Source organism: Grampus griseus (genome assembly GCF_964374135.1).
Source record: "Grampus griseus genome assembly, chromosome: 13".
Taxonomy (NCBI): domain Eukaryota; kingdom Metazoa; phylum Chordata; class Mammalia; order Artiodactyla; family Delphinidae; genus Grampus; species Grampus griseus.
In genome coordinates this window covers 17,139,921-17,155,232 of record NC_139007.1, presented here as the reverse complement: position 1 = coordinate 17,155,232, position 15,312 = coordinate 17,139,921, and the positions used below count along the sequence as shown (strand labels likewise).

At 40.9% G+C, this 15,312-nt stretch overlaps 1 pseudogene across 1 annotated transcript; it reads right to left on the bottom strand.

The window, feature by feature from the left end:
• Positions 1-5,841: 5,841 nt before the first annotated feature.
• LOC309831841 (ferritin light chain-like) lies at positions 5,842-7,495 on the bottom strand (annotated as a pseudogene). The gene is made up of 2 exons: positions 7,451-7,495; positions 5,842-6,494 (listed from the first exon to the last, which is right to left on the bottom strand). The product of its transcript is annotated as a ferritin light chain-like (transcript).
• Positions 7,496-15,312: the final 7,817 nt, after the last annotated feature.

Below are 15,312 nucleotides of genomic sequence, written 5' to 3'. Positions count from 1 at the left end.
TTATATTATTGTTGTCATCAATATGGTGGACCAGTGGGATATGTTGTAGACTGGGAAACAGTCAGGATCCTTGGGAACTAAATTGTGGCACAGGACTGGGGAGTTGATGTTTCCTGAGGCAAGATAACAAAGATGTACTACTCTCTATTTCAGGGGAATCTAATGGTTTCTGGTGTTTTTTTCTGCTTGTGGAGATTTGAAAAGAAAATCACTGGATCAGTAGCTGCTTACCAGGTGTCACTGGCTATACTAATTTAGTCCATTAGAAAGAGTACATCTGGGGCTTCCCTGGTGGAACAGTGGTTAAGAATCCACCTGCGAATGCAGGGGACACGGGTTCGAGCCCTGGTCCGGGAAGATCTCACATGCTGCGGAGCAACTAAGCCCATGCGCCACAACTACTAAGCCTGCGCTCTAGAGCCCACTGGCCGCAACTGCTGAGCCCACGTGCCTAGAACCTGTGCTCTGCAACAAGAGAAGCCACCACAATGAGAAGCCCGTGCACCACAAGGAAGAGCAGCCCCGGCTCGCCACAACTAGAGAAAAGCCTGCACGCAGCAACAAAGACCCAATGCAGCCAAAAATAAAAGAAAAGAAAAAAAAGAAAAAGAGTACATCTGGAATAGCAACATTTGTTGGCATCATCAACTAGCTCAAGTTATGAAAATTCACTATTACTTTCTCAGAATCAATGATATTTTGCATTAACTAAACTAGAGAATTAAACTGGGCATGTTAGAATTACCACCCTGCATTTTCTAGCCTTCAACGGTAGCAATAATCTCTATGCTCCTAGGGGTGTAGTATTGCTCTTGATTTACTATTCTGTACAAAAAGAGAGATACACAGGCTCCGGGTGGACCTATTTTCTTACTCTCTGAGTTGGAAATCTACTGTGATTTACTTACTCTATGAGTTGGAAATCTACTGTGATTATTTTTCCAGCTACTGAAATGTATTCAAACATTATGTTCAGGACCTGGGGAAATAACCATGTAATGAGTTGTGGGTCACACATACCCAACTGTGAGGGAGTCTTGGGTGAAAATTCTTTTTTTTTTTTTTTTTTGCCGTACGCGGGCCTCTCACTGTTGTGGCCTCTCCCATTGCAGAGCACAGGCTCCGGACACGCAGGCTCAGCGGCCATGGCTCACGGGCCCAGCCACTCCGTGGCACGTGGGATCCTCCCGGACCAGGGCACGAACCCGCGTCCCCTGCATCGGCAGGCGGACTCTCAACCACTGTGCCACCAGGGAAGCCCCTAAAATTCTTTTCATAACTTATAGTTCTGGGAGTATAACATATTGAATATTTATATCTGTGTGTATTGTGGAGGGGGTCTTCTCATTGGGGAAAAAGCCTAGATACTTCATGAGACATAATTTTTGGTATTTTGGGGCTTGAAGGAATTCAGGTAATCTCCAAAGATCTAGGGTTAAGAAAAAGAAAAAAAAAAGAAAATCTGTGAGGAGTCAGCAAACAACAAACACACAGGGGAAAGTAAGGATTTCTCCAAAGTCAGGAACCGAATTGTCACTGCTTCCAAGAAACTGTGCCGTGGCCTGGTGACAGGGTAGGGGTGAGAAGTTGCTAAATCTGAGTGTCCAGAATACGCCTAGGAATCTTGAAGGTGGCCTGAGTGGTCACAGGTTGGTAGCCTATCCTAGCTCAAGGCTGAAGGAAACCAAATCCTTGCTAAATATCTTCATTTTAGGCTTTTAGGTTTCCACTCATTAAAATCAACCAAATATAAGCCTACCATCAAAGATTACTAAACATGCAAAGGAACTAAACTACATGAGTGAGAATTAGTCTAGGTAACCTATGACATATGAGACCCTCAAGACTCTGAACATGGGAATCATAAAATAGACTTCCATAATATGTAGAACATCAAATGATACTTTATAAAATTAAGAAAAAATAGAAGATGGAATAACCAAAATGTGCAAACTACAAGGCACTATTTAAAATGTCTGGGCATATATAAAACAGTATGAAATACAATTTTTAGAAATGAAAAATGTAGTTGTTGAAAAATGAACAGATGGGTTAAAGAGCAAATTAGATATAAGATAAGAGAAATAAGTTAACTGAGAGACAGGCCTGAAGAAATTAACTGGGATACAACACAGAGAAATAAGGAGGTATAAAATAGGAAAGAAATGTTAAGAGATGTGGAGGCTAGAAAGAGGAGGTCTAACATCATGTTACTTGAAGTATAATACATGGAACAGTAGCAATAGCCCTGCTTAGGAGATTGTTAGAAATTCAGACTCAGGGCTTCCCTGGTGGCGCAGTGGTTGAGAGTCCGCCTGCCAACGCAGGGGACACGGGTTCGTGCCCCGGTCCGGGAGAATCCCGCGTGCCATGGAGCGGCTGGGCCCGTGGGCCGTGGCCACTGGGCCTGCGCGTCCGGAGCCTGTGCTCCGCGGCGGGAGGGACCACAGCGGTGAGGGGCCCGCGTACCGGAAAAAAAAAACCCAAAAAACAAAAAAACCAAAACAAACAAACAAAAATTCAGACTCGGCCTCTCTTATGACCTCTTGAATCCGAATCTGCATTGGTCAATAAACTCCCCACGTGGTTCATATGTACCCAAAGGTTTGAGAAACTGGGTGAACAAATTTATAATTTGAATCCCAGAGAGAGAATATAAAGAGAATGGAGAAGAAGCAATATTCGAAGAGATAACGAATTGATGGATGACATGAATTCACTTATTCATACCAAGAAGAATAAATCAGAAGAAATTTTACACCTAGAAAGATTATAATCAAACTAGAACACCAAAACCCAAAAATAAATCCTAGAGAGAAAAGACAATTAGACATTTGACATCTACAGTGATTTCAATAGCAACAATAGAAGCAGAAGAAAGTGGAATAATATCTTCAAAGTGCTGGGGGGAAAAAAAAAACCTCTCTGTATCCACCAAAACTACCTTTTAAGAAGAAAGGCAAAATAAAGACATTTCATAACCAAAAATGGAGAGAATTTATGAACAGATCTATACTTGAGAACTTCTGAAGGAAGCATTTAAGGAAGAAAAAAGATTATTCTAAAAGGCATGCAAGGAGTGGCGAACAGAGAAACTGATAAACCTGTAAATAAGTCTAAATAAACATGATCTGTATAAAATCGTATCTAATTTGTGAGAATTAAACAAAGGGCAGAATTAAAATACTTGACAACTAGTATTATGTAAATTGGGAGGCGTGGTTAAAATTAAAGTGTTTTTAAATCTTTGTATCATCTGGGTTAAGGTCAATATGTTAACCATGGTCTGCACTGTGCTAGGTACTCACCATAAAATTTCCAGGAAAACCCCTAGAAGAATAGAAATAAACAGTATAAATTTTCAGAAGAAAGTACAGTTATCAGAAAGAGTGCATAACTTCCAGTTTGATTTTAAAATAAAATTGTTTACATTAGTTTTAAATGTATCTAGTATGGAATCAAAGTACGATAGCATTTGAGATATACCATCACCTATTTAAAAGAACAAGATTGTCATTAATAAGCAGAAATTTTGCATTGCTCTAGTTTTCAATTTAGCCTAGATTTCCATTTCCCTCTTCCTGATACATTTTTTAAAATTTTATTGAAGTACAGTTAATTTGCAATGTTGTGTTCATTTCTTCTGTACAGTAAAGTGACTCAGTTATACATATATATATATATTATTTTTCATATTCTTTTCCATATGGCTTGTCACAGGATATTGAATATAGTTCCCTGTGCTACACAGTAGGACCTTGTTGTTTATCCATCCCAAATGTGATAGTTTGTCTCTGCTAACCCCAAACTCCCAGGCCTTCCCTCCCCCACACCCCTCCTCGTTGGCAATGACAAGTCTGTTATCCGTATCTGTGCATTTCCCTCTTCCTTCAAAAGTTATAATAATATATAGTTGGCCCTCTGTATCCACGGTTTTCTGCATCCTCAGATTCAACCAACCATGAATCAAAAGTGGTTTTAGTCCGTGGATGGGAAACCCACGGATATGGAGGGCCAGCTCTTTTCTTTGTACTACCAAGGGACTTGAGCACCTGAGGATTTTGGTACCCATGGAGGCACCTGGAACCAATCACCCTGAGATATGGAGGGACAACTATACTTCCTGGTAGAAAGTTTTTTACTGATCTATCACAACTCTTTCCATAAGCATGGGTATAGATTAATATTAATTTTTATTTCCTATGATACATCTATTTTTTTTTTGTTTTGTTTTTTGCAGTACGCGGGCCTCTCACTGTTGTGGCCTCTCCCGTTGCGGAGCACAGGCTCCAGACGCGCAGGCTCAGCGGCCATGGCTCACGGGCCCAGCCGCTCCGCGGCATGTGGGATCTTCCCGGACCGGGTCACAAACCCGTGTCCCCTGCATCGGCAGGCGGACTCTCAACCACTGCGCCACCAGAGAAGCCCCTGATATGTCTATTTTATTAAAATTTAAAATTTAGTTACTATTACACTTACTGTTAGTGCACAATTGGTCAAAACAACATATGTATTCCACATTTTGACCAATATAACTAAACAAAGTAAAATTTTGTTGCAAATGCATCACTTATTGGGACAGTACTGCTTGGTTTCAATGAATTTATGTATCCAAGAGTTGGTAGAAAGACACAAGATTTAGCAGTAATTGTATTCCTATTTTGTGTTATATAAGATGTAAATCCTGAGAAAATTTTTCACACAAATAAGTAGATGAGAATAGAAGGAGTTTTATTATAGAAAGTCACCCACAGTGAAATTCCTTTAACACAACTGAATGATGATTTCTGAAGAAGGGAAGCTGATGTAATCCCTTTTTAAAAAAAAAAAAATGGCAGTAAAATATACATAACATAAAATTTAACCTTTTAATTACTTTTAACTGTATTCATTGGCATTAAGTACATTCATATTGTTGCACAACCATTACCACCAACCATCTCCAGAACTTCATCTCCCAAAACTGCAACTCTGAACTCATTAAACACCAACTCCCCATTCTTCCCTTCCCAGCCCCTGGACAACACCATTCTACTTTCTGTCTCTGTGAATTTGACTACTCTAGATATCTTGTATAAGTGGAATCATACAATATTTGTCCTCTTGTGACTGATCTGTTTCACTTAGCATGATGTCTTTGAGCATAATGTCATCCGTGTTTTAGCATATCAGAATTTATTTCCTTTTTAAAGCTGAATGATATTGTACTGTATGTATACAGCACGTTTTGTTTATCCATTCATCTGTTGATGGACACTTGTGTTGTTTCTACTTTTGATGGTTGAGAAGAATTGAATCCCTCTTTAGTAAGATAAGTAATGGACAGTTATAATATCCAATTGCAACCTTCTGCTTCTTATTTGGTACACATCCAAATGAGCTTTCCTTTAGTCTCTAGTGGGCAAATTACAAAGTAGTAAGCAAGCACAATTCCTCTGACCAAAGAAGCCAGTTATAAAAATTTTCCTGCTTCCATTTCCTTCCCTTGTTGAATGTTTGTAAATTATCTGTGGAGAATAAAATTAAATGGTCATGCTTTTGAGGTGCCAGACTATAGGAACACCAGTGACAGTTCCAAGTCCAAGACTTTCCAAATAAAGGAAGGATTTCACATGGCTGAGAAATTGCCTGGCCGGCAATGCTTGCTTTTCCAAGTGTCTCCAATGTATTCCAAGCGTAATGCATTACTTACTATACCCCAATCTTTTTTTTTTTTTTTTTTCTGTTAAAAGCTTTATGGTTTCCATTTGGTCCAAGGCTTGGGAGAGAGCTCCAGGGCGGTTAAAAAGCTGCCTAGTGGATGCAGGGAGGGGCTTCAGGCAGAAACCCCGACGCCAGAGGGGCTCCTCAAAGGCCGCTGGGCTCCAGGGGCACCTACTCGTGCTGGAGGGTGAGCCTTTCCAAGAGAGACCCACCCAGCCCAGCCTGGGGACCAGCCGGCCTTTGGAGGTTGGTCAGGTGGTCACCCATCTTCTTGATGAGTTTCACCTGCTCATCTAGGACAAGACTCTCCAGGAAGTCACAGAGGCGGGGTCTGCGCGGGCAGAACCCAGGGCACGCAGGTCCACAAGGGCCTGGTTCATGTTCTCCTCCACGAGCACGGCAGCTTCCATAGTATCCTGGGTTTTACCCGACTCATCTGGAGATGGCTTCCGCACGTTCTGGAAGAGGGCGCGGCCGCCACGCTGGTTTTGTGTTTTCAGGAGATGCTTGGCTCCGTCGCACTTCTCCTTGGCCAATTCACGGAAGAAGTGGCCCATGCCTTCCAGGGCCACGTTGTCACAGTCGAAATAGAAGCTCAGAGAGAGGGAGGTGTAGGAGGCCCACAGATGCGTGTCGGCCAGGGGGTTGACAGTGACCTCCACCTCAGTGGGATAATTCTGACGAATCTGGAAACTCGTGGTTGATCGGTAGAAAGCAGTTAAGCTCAAAAAGTGGTGTTGGCTGGTCCCGGTGACCAAGGGTAGCTGAGTGGCTGATTCTGAAGGTTGCGACTGGAAAAAAGGTTGGAGGGTGATCGGAGGCTGGAGCAGGGGATGTCCCTGTGGGTCTGTCCCACCCAAACACTATTGAAGCAAGAGACAGATCCGCGGCACTGCCTAGCACACTGCCTACACCCTGACCTCCTCTGCTGCAGTGAATGAATCTTATCAGTCCTTGTCTTAATTTTCTATTGCTGCATAACAAATGACTGCAAATTTCAAAGCTTAAAGCAGCACACAGGGCTTCCTGGTGGCGCAGTGGTTGGGAGTCCGCCTGCCGGTGCAGGGGACACGGGTTCGTGCCCCGGTCCGGGAAGATCCCACATGCCGCGGAGCGGCTGGGCCCGTGAGCCGTGGCCGCTGAGCCTGCGCATCCGGAGCCTGTGCTCCGCAACGGGAAAGGCCACAACAGTGAGAGGCCCGCGTACCGCAAAAAAAAAAAAAAGCAGCACACACTCGTGAGCACACAGTTCTATGGATCAGAAGTCTAGGTGGGTTCAACTACATCCTATGTATAAGATCTCACAAGGCTGAAGTCAGGGTGTCGGCTGGGCTGGGCTGGGCTCTTATCTGGAGGCTCTGGGAGATAATTTGCTTCCAAACTCATTCATATTCTTGGCAGAATCTGGTTCCTTGAGGCTGTAGATCAGAGGTTCCCTGTTTCCTTGCTGGCCGTCAGCAAGGGGTTGCTCTCTGTTCCTCAATGCTACTTGCATTCCTTCTCATGAGGCCATTTCCATCTTTAATCCAGCAGTGGCACACTGAGTTCTTCCCATGTTTTAAATTTCTCTGACTCTTTTGCTTTTGGCTGGAGAAAGCTCCATGATTTTAAGGGCTTGTGGTGAGTTCAGGCCTGCCTAGATTATGCCAAAGAACATAACATAATCACAGAAATGAAACATCATCATGTTAATGGGTTCTGGAGATGAGAGCAGGAAAGTCCTGCCTACCATAGTCTGCCTTCTTACCTCCTTGCCAAATTCACACTCTTCCCAAATATCAAATACATCCATCTATGAAAGCCCATCTATAAAAAGCCCACAGCAAACATTATACTAAATGGTGAATGTCTGGAGATTTCCTTCCTAAAATCAGGAAGAAAATAGGCATGTCTGTGCTTACCACTTCTATTCAACATTGTACTGGGGGTCTAGATAGGACACTTAGGCAAGAAAAAAAATAAAAGGTATTCCTTGGAAAGGAAGAAGTAAAGCTATCTTTATTTGAAGATAACATGATTTTTTATATGTAGACCTTTTTCCTAAAGAATCCTAAAACTGTTAGAAATAATAAATGAGTTCAGGAAGGTTTCAGGATACAAGATCAATATAGGAAATTTAATTGTATTTCTGTACTCTAGCAAGGAGACAATTCAAAAATGAAATTAAGAAAATTCCATTTATAATAGCATCAAAAAGAATAAAATACTTAGGAATAAATTTAACCTAAGAAGTGTAAAATTTGTACTCTGAAAATTATAAAGCATTATTGGAGGAAATTAAAGAAACCTAACAAATGGAAAGACATTCCATGTTCATGAATTGGAAAGCGCAATGTTAAGATGGCAATACTCTCAAAACTGACCTGCAGATTCAATACAATCTGTCAAAATCCTAGCCTTTTTTTTTTTTTTTTGCAGAAATTGACAAGTTGGGAATTCCCTGGCGATCCAATGGTTAGGACTCTGTGCTCTCACTGCCGAGGGCCCAGGTTCAATCCCTGGCCAGGGAACTAAGATCCCGCAAGCCTCCCGGCATGGCCAAAAAAGAAAAAAAAAAAAAGGAAAAGGAAATTGACAAGCTGATCCTAAAATTCATATGGAAAGGCAAAGGACCCAGAATAGCCAAAGTAATCTTGAAAAAGAAGAACAAAATTGGAGAACTCACTCATTCTTCCTGATTCCAAAACTTACCACACAGCTGCAGTAATCAAGACTGTGTGGTACTGGCATAAAGAGAAACAGGTCAATGGAATACAGTTGAAAGTCCAGAGGTAAACCTTTAACTTTATCGTCAACAGATTTTCAACAAAGGTACCAAGACAACTCAAACTGGGGAAAGAATAGTATTTTCAACAAATGGTGCTGGGACAGCTGGCTATCTACATGCAAAAGAATGAAGCTAGAGTGTTAACTTCTTACACAAAAATTAACTCAAAACAGATCACAGACCCAAATGTAAGAGGTAAAGCTATAAAACTTTAAGAAGAAAACATAAGGGTAAGTCTTCATGACCTTGGGTAGTCAGTGGTTTCTTAGATATGACACCAAAAGCATAAGCAACAAAAGAAAAATCAGATACATTGGAGTGCATCAAAATGAAAACCCTTTGTGTTTCAAAGGACAGCATCAAGAACTTGCAAACACAATCCAGAGAATGGGAGAAAATATTTGTGAAACATTTATCTGATAAGAGACTTGTATCCTGAATATGTAATGAACTCCTACAACTCAACCATAAAAAGTCAAATAACCCAGTTTCAAAAAATTGAATAGACATTTCTCTAAAGACTACATACAAGGAATATATACAAGTGGTCAATAAAGCACATGAAATTAGGCGTTAGGGAAATGTTAATCAAAACTATAACACTGCATACCTATAGAATGGCTGTAATTAAAAAGATGGGTAATAAGTGTTGATGAGGCTGTGTGAGTAGGCAAGTGTATAGAGATAGAAAGCAGATTAGGAGTTGTCTGTGGCTGTACTGGGGGAAAATAGGAGTGAGTGCTAATGGGTATGGGGTTTGGGGGGGCTGACGAAAACATTTTGTAATTAGATAATGGTGATAGTTGCATAAGTCTGTGAATATACTAAAAACCATTGAGAAATACACTTCAACAGTGTGAGCTTTAAGAAAAGTGAATTATATCTCAACGCAGTTGTTATTAAGATAAAAAGAATATTTAACCTGGCATCGAGGTATGAGTGATTGGGGTGGATGAGGGAAGTAGAATAACAGGTTAATAGACTATTGATTTCAGTGTTAGTGATGGCAATGGGGAAAAAAATGCAAGAACCATAACCAAAGGGAGACTTAAAGGATGTAGTAATTCCCACAGCAAAAGGAGTGAGAAAGAAAAGAATCAATAGGCCTTGTTTCCGTGTAACTCAGAGAATGGCTGGGCCACGGAGAAGCGAGTGACAAGGGATGTGGGCAAAATGATGTTGGGTTTGGAGATCTGAGTGGAACGTGAAAGAGTAAAAGGGAGACGGTCAAAAGCCACTGAGTGCCCTTACTTAAATTAACAGCTAACATTTATATAGAACTAGCTACATGCCAGATACCATTCTAAGCACTTAGCATGCATTAATTCAATGGAACCCTTGCAACAGCTAGAGATAGGGACTACAAATATCTCCATTTTACAGATGAAGAAACTGAGGCACCGAAAAGTTAAATAATCGCTCAGGGTAGAATATGAATGCACGTTCTGAACTTCTGTGCCTCCATAGAGCCTTTCTAGAGTTTAGCAAACAGATAGTAGACATTTTATACGTAATATTCATCTCCTCAATTCACAATTATTCTTTACTGACTGACTGTTTACAAACAGCAAACAAATCATCATAGAGTAATTTAGTCTTAATTTATGTAACTTGGCTTTGGAATCTATCTGGAAATAAAACCAGCCACGTTGATGGCAAATAAACTTGCTGTCACCGGGGTCTGGCACTTCAGGCAGGTGTGAAGGGCAAGTTTAGAGGGATTCCTTTATCAACCAAGGGTATGACGGATGTCTACTCCTATCCCCTCTGACACACTGCCATCCTCTGTGAGAGAAATTCTGCTCTGTTGGTCTCCCTCTGGCTTCCGTAACATATGTAGAGGACTGTCTTTCTGAAGAGCTTGAGATTTTACTTCTACTAGGCGTTCTTAGTTTTGCAGCTATCTTTCTGGCATGGTTCCTAAAATTTAATTTGCAGAAGTAATTGTTTCTCTAAAAATAATGGCTCACGGTATTCCCCTGATGTTTAAAATGGCTTACCTCTATCACTCATTATGAGATAATTATATTTCGTTTGTTTCATTTTTCAAAAGGAAGTTACACTGTCTGGGGTGTGTTGCTATGAATGGGGGGTTTGGGGAAGGGCAGTCACGCACAGCCTGCTGACCTCGCAGGGATGCATAAGAGCGTGCCTCGGGCCTGGAACGTTTCCTTACCTGGAGCCCTCACCACCTGTGCTGAGCATACTGCCTTATTTGTGAATCTCTTTTCCTGTTCTGGGTTTGATGTGTACTTCTTTGTTCTGCTTCAAGCGTGTGCATATGCACCTGGACAACCCCACTGCTGTGTTTGTTCCTGGTGGGGAGAGAAGGGGGTCCTTTGCCTGTATCACAGAAGGGGTGTGTGCAGACCTGTGTCAGCTGTGGGTCAAGATGCGCTGGCCATGGGGCACCCACACTCGCTATCAAGGCTGATCTTGCTCTGTCTGTTCTCTGAGTGTTGTTCCATCCAGTGTCTGTGGGAGTCGTGTTTTTCTCAGCAACCCATGCAACCATGCAACCTGCAAACCATGCAACCCGTACAACCATGCAACCTGCAAACCATGCAGTGGGTTGACATTATGGGACTCCTTCCCTGGAGGTAGTAACAGGTGTCACTTGCTTAACAAGCGCCCAAACTGTATCTGAAGAAGTAAGAGACCAGATGTTAAACCTATTAGGCTAATGTCAAGCCTTCAAGAGCTAAAAATCAAAATCCAATAGTATTATTTTTAAAATACAGATAACCAAAAAGAAAGCCATTTGTCATTCCATAACTAAAGCACAGTCACTGATAAAGTTTCAGGGCTTATCTTTGCAGTTTTTTTCTTCCTTCTTAAATATACATTTTAAAAAGTATTAGGTTTACAGATGAGTTTCCAGGAGAGTACAATATAGAGTTTTCTATATACCCTGTACCCGGTTTCTCTATTATTAACATCTTGTATTAGTATGGTGTCTTTGTTAAAATTAATAAACCAATATTTATGTATTGTTAATTAAGTAATATACTTTATTCAGATTTCCTTAGTTTTTACCCAGTATCCTTTCTCTGTTTCAGGATCCCATCCATGAGACCACATTACATTTAGTCATCCTGTCTCCTTAGGTCTTTCTTGGCTATGACATTTTCTCACACTTTCCTTGTTTTTTTTTTTTTCGGTACGCGGGCTTCTCACTGCTGTGGCCTCTCCCGTTGCGGAGCACAGGCTCCGGACGCGCAGGCTCAGCGGCCATGGCTCATGGGCCCAGCTGCTCCGCGGCATGTGGGATCTTCCCGGACCGGGGCACGAACCCGTGTCCCCAGCATCGGCAGGCGGACTCTCAACCACTGCGACACCAGGGAAGCCCCACACTTTCCTTGTTTTTGATGACTTTGACAGTTTTGAGGAGTACTGATCGGGCATTTTATAGACTATCCCTTAACTAGGAATTTGTATGATGTTTTCTCATGATTAGACTGGGATTATGGGTTGTCGAAAGGAAGACCATGGAGGTAAAATGCATTCTGATCCCATCGTATGAAGGATGCAAACTATACACATGACTTATCACCGTTGATGTTGACCTTGACCTCCTGGATGAAGTAGTAGTTGTCAGGTTTCTCCCCTGTAAAGTGACTCTTTTCTCTCCCTCTCGCCATCCTGTCCTCTTTGGAAGGAAGTCACTATGCAGAGCCCAGACTTATGGAGAGGGAAGTCCACATCCTTGAGAATGGAGAGTCTATATGGATTATTTGAGATTCTTCTGCATGAGAGATTTGTTTCCTCTTCATCCATCTATCTATCTAGCTAGCTTTATTTTTATTTATTTATTTATCATTGTGAACATATGAATACACTTTGAGTATATGAATATACCTATGAATATACTTTTTTGTACTTTGGGTTATAATCCAATACTGCTTTATTTATTTTCTTGCACAAATTTTTCCAGCTTTCACTATTGGGAGCTCTTTCAGTTGGCTCTGTGTCCTTGCCTTTTGACATTACCCCCTCATTGTAAGTGGTTCTGTTTGTTTGAGTACTTCCTTACTTTCTGGTACTGCAAGATGGTGTAGGGTTATCTTCATGGTCTTGGTCCTAGTCAGCCATTTCTCCAAGGAATCCTGGTCCTTTTATTAGAGAATGGTATTAGGAAGCAAGATCTGGGTGTTAGGTGTGCTCATTGTTACTGGGGTGTCCTTGCTTTTAGGCCCTTTCAGCTGACAGAGCAAGGGCATAGTGGTTCAGTTCTAGCATACATGTATAGCAGAATTAGAATTGTTAACTGGTATTCATATGGGAACCAACTTTATTAACTAGACCACAGTATTTATGTGCAGTTTCTTTTGCCTGTAGTCTTATGGTTTTCACTCATTTCTAAAGTTACTTACTCAACACCTCTCCCCCTACTCCTTTCACTGTAGTTGTTTCACACATTTGTAATACAATTAGATTCTTTTGTCACATTCTGCATTCCATGCTAGGATCTGCAGGATCTCCTAAGTGATTTTTTAAGAAATTTGCATCAGTTGAGGTTCATTCTTTGTGCTGTAAAGTTCAATGGGTTTTGACAAGGGTATTATATATCCACCATTATAATTTTATATAGAATAGTTTCACTGCCCTAAAAATCCTCTCTATTTCACCTATCAACCCTCTTACCCAACCCCACCCCACCCCAATCTCTGCCAACAACTGCTCTTTTTAGAATTGTTTTGTCTTTTTCAGAATGTTATAATTGAGATCGTATAGTATGTAGCCTTTTCGGACTGACTCTTTCACTTAACAGAATGCATTTAAGATACATTCGTGTATATTTTATTATGGCTTGATAGCTCATTTCGTTTCCTCACTGAAGACTATTTCACATTTTTGTCACTGGAGAATCATACCAAAATTTGTTTATCCATTTATCTATTGAAGGACAAGTTGAGTGCTTCTGATTTTCACTTTAAAGCTGCTGTAAATATTCACATGCAGGTTTTTGTGTGGATATACATTTTCAGATCTTGTGACTACGCACCCAGGAATGCGATTGTTAGGCTTGTAAGAAACTGCCTAACTCTTCCGAATGGCTGCACCATTTTGCATTCTCACCGGGGATTAATGAGCGTCCTTGCTGTTCCACATCCTCACCAGTCATTGGGATGGTTAGTTTCTCTGGGTTTTAGCCGTTGTAACAGCTGTGTAGGGGTATCTCATCCTTGTTCTCATTTGCATCGTCTCAGGACAACTGACGTTGAGCATCGTTACATGTGCTTATTTGCCGTTCGTATACCGTCTTTGGTGAGGTGTCTGTTCAGATTTCTTGCTCATTTTTTGATTGGGTTGTTTGTTTTCTTATTGTTGAGTTTTAGGAGATCTTTGCATAGTTTGGATGTAAGTCCTTTATCAGACATGTGAAAATATTTCGCAAATATTTTCTTCCTCTCTGTGGCTTGTCTTTTGGTTTTCTTAACAGTGCCTTTGGCAGAGCGGATTTTAAAATTTTTAATAAGGTCAGACTGCTTTCTTTCATGAATCATGATTTTGGTATTGTATCTAAAATGTCATCACCAAATCCAAGGCCACATAGATTTTTCTCTTTAGTCTTTTTTTATTATATCAACATGAGATTATAGTTTATACTGTACTGTAATAGGTTTTTATACTTATCCATATATATGTAAATTTTCATGTTGTTAAATATTCTTCTAAGTCATTTATCATTGACTGCCCAGTATTATCTTATTAGATGTACCAGTAAGGATTAAATCAACCCTCTAATGTTGAATAATATATTCTTAGATTTACTGAGTCATTTTAATATACACATTTCTGAAAAGTTGTTTCAGGTTTAAACTTGTTGGACTAAATAAGGGGATCTGAGTCTCTAGATTGAAGAAATATCTGTATCCTTTCTTCTCTCCTTTTTTTTCTTCCTTCTACAAATATTTAGTGAATCTATACTATGTGTGAGTTTCATTAGTGGTTCATCCTATTAGACTCAGTGAACTGGAGTCCCTGCCCTTAAGGAGGCTATATTCTAGTGGAAGAGTCATAGATGAGTAAATAACTAGTGTGATTCCGATTTTAATTATTATAATGAAGAATAATATAAAGGAGGGTAAAGGGGTAATGATAGACCATGGGTGCTGGGACCCAAGACAGCATTAAAAACTGATAGTTTGGAAGAAGATGATGTTAGGGGGATAAAATTCTTGCTGAGGTTTCTGAACTGATAATAGTGGGATTAAAGGAAGGGGGGGCCAGGAGGTTAGAGAGAGTATAGAGTATGAACTCAAAAGAGGAGCAATTCTGAGACATGATGATGTCCTCAGTGTGATGTGAGAAGGAGTAGATGGAATGACAGAGGCTCCCATCAACGGAACTCTGAGGACCCAAGAGTCTAGGGCCCTGGATGGTCACCCATGTGAAGTCACACAGGCTGGTGGCTATACTTGGAGAGTTGAGGAAGAATTAGAGCCATAAACTGTGCAGAAGAGGGTGGAGTGAATGGATATCAGAACTGACAGAGATGAGGAAGGGCCAAAGTGGTGTAGCCAAATGGCAGCATCCTAAACTAAGCAGGGATTATTATTAAATAGGAAAAAATAATGGTCTGGAAGTGGCATAAGTGATTTAAGAAAATGCTAACCCCATTTCCCAACCTCCAGGTGTAAAGTGAGTAAGAAATGAGTTAGAATGGTCTCCTGAAGCCTGATAATCTTTGAGAGCAACAATCTTAGGGGAGAAAGCTTTTAAGCCAGGAAAAAGAGATGGAAGATGCTTTCTGTGAATAGTTAAAGGATGGAGGAGAGCTTGTTCCAGTGGAAAACTTTGGGAAGGAGGGAAGCAGTGGGGAGGGGATAGGAAGCACA